Genomic DNA, 4770 nt, shown 5'->3' on the forward strand with positions numbered 1-4770 from the left:
TTTTTTTTTTTTTTTTTTTTTTCTCTTTTCCCCTTTGGGTTTTGTTTTTGTTTTTTTGTAATGCAAACCGCAGCTATTCTCTTGTCCCAGCCTTATTGGTTTAGAAGCAACAACTGCAAGGAGGCTTGCGCGGTCTGAAGTCAGCCCTCCCGCACGGGCGAAACGCAGCCGGGGCTGCCGCGCTCCGCCGCGGAAACTGCGTGCCCCCGGCAGCCCCCTCCGCCCCCTGCCCGGCCGACACGGCCCCCCTTCCTTGCACCTTCCTCAGCCTCACCCCCGAAAAACTCCTCAATCTCCCTCGGCTCCCTCCTCATTTAGAAAGTTGCGCGTAGATGCGTCCCCTCTTGTAAACTGGGTTTAAACTAAAGCCGTCCTAATAGAATAACTGGAATGACACCAACATTATATCAATGAGAGAAGCTAAATAGGGATACTCATAGAGGCTCTTAAGCGTACAACCAGCATGCACGTCCGGACATGCCGTTTTGATTGGATATGTAACAGATTTGTTCTCAAATATCTGAGATTCTTGCAACCTTGTAAAGAAAGGGTCTGCTAAAACTATTTAAGCTAGCCTTCTCCAATTTAAGGGTATTTATTAAATAAAATATCTGGAACTTTTAAAATGGTTTAAACCACTTAAACTATTAAATATCTCTATGCCTAAAACCAACTATAAATATAGTCAAATTCGTATTTTAATTATTACTAATCGCTTACTAAAGTTTTAAAATTTAAAACCGTATAAAGGTCGTTTCCACAGACAGTATAAATGTTTCCAAAGAAGGGAGAGATGGTTGCATAGAGTTAAATTTGTGCGTTAAGTAAACTTAGCTTTTACCAATCAATAGGTAATTAAGTAATTTAATTAGTAAGCCATTAAACTGAAATGGGTTTATGATGCTTTTCTATTACAGAACTTTTAGTTGTTCATAATTAAAAAAAAAATCTTACTCTTTTAAAAATACATACGTTATGTTGAAAAACATTATTACATACATAGTAACTAAATTTGACCAGCATTCTCCAGAGCATTTCTACTATGCAGACAGTATCTTTCACTTCATGTAACACTAATTTTTCTACAGTTTTTTTCAGTGCGCATAATCCAAATATGATGAGGAAAACAGCGTAACGATTTGTAGTATCAAAAAAGAAGTCTTAATACCGCGCCAGGTCTAAAGCACTAAATTTTAAAAAACCAAAACAAAACTAAAAATCAACAAACTCCCCCAACTTTATACTGTATAAACAGATTGAAACAGAACTTTTTTTCTCTTTACAAAAACCTGTGGTTATTCACTGCTAATATATCCTTACCTTCAATTAACTAATCAGTGAATGAAAGCAATACTTCTAGAGGAGAAATATCTTCTGGCTACTACATCCCAGTAAGTGAGACCTTATTTTGTAGCAAGTACATTGGGAATACTTCAGGAAAGCAGATCAGTTTGCAAAGCTACAAGTGAACCTCGAGCTGAAAACGCACCTAGGATTTCATTTTGTTTAGCGGAGAAAAGGGATCTCGGGACAGTCACACACCATATATGGGAACCCAGGTCAAAATAAGCAGCTTTCGATTGGGCCCGTCTGTGTAGCCAGCACAAACACAATCCCATCACTTCTTCAGAGTCACAAACCACATCTCACGCCAAGAAAACTATTTATCGTGTTCTATATTAAACTGTGAAAGAAATACAAATTACTTATTATGGAGTCATGCAGTTTTGTCAGGTAAAAGTCACTGGAACCCTGAAACACAAGGCTATGCAATCATTCTGAACTATATGCTTTTTTGGAACAGCCACGATCTTCTGGAAAATGTTTACCACTGAATTCTTTACCAGTGTTAATAAGACCATTTTTTAAAAGCCCTACCCAATCTGATATAAAGACACATCTTGCTTCACTGACTGTAGGAGCTACATCTATTAAATTAATAATATCGGGTGCACACTTTAAAGAGGCAGAAGCTCATTTCTTTCTAGAAGATCTCAAAAATTATCATATTGTTGTTGTGAAGTACAATCTAACACTGTAAAATGTAACTCAAAACTCTTTCTCAAAAATAGCGATACTTAAATGATGCTATGGAAATAAAAAAATATTTAAAAAGAAGACTGACTTCAACAATGCATGCAAATTTTAGCATAAATGTATTTCATTCCATTATTGAAAAAAGAAATAGCACAAATACATGAATGAATTTTAGTATTTTAAATGTAAAGGTTACTGAAACAGGTTTATTGTTGTTTAGTTTGTAGTCCCTACTGGGAGTTATACCTAAGTAATAACTTCAGGAGTGTGCCCAGTCTCTGTATTTAATTAAAGTAAGACAGATCCCCACACACACTACAGAGCTTGATGATGTGAGGATAAACATGGGATGAATTACACAGAGGCTAAGATGATCAGGAAAAGGGTCTTGACGATGCATTGCAAGAAAAGAATCAGCTTTGAATTTTTAATCTCTTCTGTAGTGTGGCATGTAGGCAGTATGGGAACTGAAGACATATAAATGATCTAGATGGGGGATATGAGATAAAGTAGGGTCCTCTGTGTTTATACAGCCATTAAACTGTGCCTTAAAGTTCTTTATCTGATGTCTGAAGATCAGACTTCAGATTAGTGTATATCATTACCCCATGATAGGGTCTAACCTATGAACTTATCCTACAGCTGATACTGTGGACCAGATCCTCATTTGGTTTAAGCGAGTGCAGCTCGTTTTATTTCAATAAGTAATCTAATTATGACAACTGAGTACTGAGTACTGAAACCTACTTGGTTTGCTTATCTTTTGGGGTTTGTTCTTCCCAGTAACTGCATACCAAATCAGTGCAGGGTGGGTTGTTGGTCACTGGCACCCAACATCATTTTCAAACCACAATTGCACTAACACTGGCTTTGGAACAGAGATTACAGTGAGATTTGCATATGTTTACATCATGCCTAAATTTGCCCTGATTCTGCATTCCCATTAATGCAGCTGGCATCTCAAGAGTCCTAAGAAGTAAAGGACCAGGCCTATTACATAACATCAAATGCACAACAAAGTACTGGGCATATTATTACAACCATTACTCATGCAATATGGTTTTAACTTCATATGCAGTGTCACACACTTGTTTTAGCACAAGTAAAATGGGTCCATCTGGAACACAACGTTTACAGGGCGCTTAGGTGTCACAATTACAGATGTTCTGGTAATTAAGAAAAATTAGATGGATATGGAACAGTAGGATGTTCATATGTTTGCCTCCAAGTAGGAAATACTACTGAAATATTTAATATCAGAAATAGGCCTAGGAAGACCACACTTCACTAAAGCAAAAGATATCTCCCATTGCTCCTGAAAACCACCGCCTGGCTCTTCCCATAAACAACTGCAGTGCAACGTCAGAACCCTCTGAAGCAGCAATATCCCTCCTATGCCTCCATACAAGTTTTATCTTACACATAGCAGCTGTTGCCTAGAGACATCCCTGGCTGGAACAGAAGTTTGCAGCACTTGACAGGAGCCCGTATTGTCTCATGCTACTCATGTGAGCAAAATTAGAAAGACCTTGGTAAATACAAATAGTAGAAGTCACAGAAATCAACCATTTTAAGTGGTCTGTCCAGAATCAATGTGACTAAGAAGAACAATTTAATTACATTCTTTCAAGACATGTTGGATACAATTAATATTGAATTAAGGTCTGTGTGTAATGTGTTATAAGAAAAGGTATGTGCTGTTAACCATCGTCCTTAGCCAAAACACATATGAACTGCTGGCCCCAGTTTGCTACTTTTCCTAGTTTGCATGCAAGTGTAGTTATTGTCAATCCATCACTTCAGTACAAATTACAGAACCATTTAGTACAACTTAAAATAGGAAATAGTAATCTTTATTAATCTTAAGTAGATGCTGCTTTAGCTTTTTGAATGAATGCATGACTTACATATGATTCTGAAATAGTTGGCAGCTATGATATAAACAAATGCAGAGACTGTCCACAGAAGAAGCTTTTGAAATCTAGCTTGAAAGCCAATACCTTAGTGCATCTCAATTTTTCACTCTCCAAAGTGAAAGTATGCTTGTTTTTTCAGTAGATTTCTTGCATCTTAAAAGCATTATGTTAAAGGGAGGAAAAATTGTGTGTGTGTATATATATATATTTAGAAGCCCTGGTAATATAAATTATATATATATATACTCGATAATCTAAATGCAAAATAAAAAAGTAGTTTGGCAAGGTGAAGGAAAGGTTTCCTAGATGAACTTAAATTTTAAATTTATCTAATACTATCATTTCCTTTTGGGTATTTTTTAACACCCTACATTACTTGTTTCTTCTAGAAATCTCAAGAAGGGAATGTTTGGCGTACAAAAATACTGAAGAGTTTTGGACTCCAGATGAACTAAAGTAGATGTTCTACCCAAGAGTGATGGCTTTTCCCTAAAGACTGAGGCATCAGGTCTTTGACAACCTGAGGGCAGAGCTCTGAGATCCACTCCAGGTTTAAGAGTAATGCAGTAACTTTTCCAACTACAACAGTCTTCATTTTAGTAATGTCTTAGCTATTAAATAGAACTATAGAAAATTACCTTCCATTTTCCAATGAAGTTCAAGTGTTTTACAGGGGGACTTTTAGTACTGTCTACACAACCTAAGAGTCAGTGGACATTTGTTGCACAAAAACCTCTGCTCAAAAGACACATAAACACATAACTATTTATAAAAGAAGTCCTGCTGAAGGCAATGTAGATGTGTCTGAAGAAAGTTA

This window comes from Parus major, chromosome 2, assembly GCF_001522545.3.
Source record: "Parus major isolate Abel chromosome 2, Parus_major1.1, whole genome shotgun sequence".
Taxonomy (NCBI): Eukaryota; Metazoa; Chordata; class Aves; order Passeriformes; family Paridae; genus Parus; species Parus major.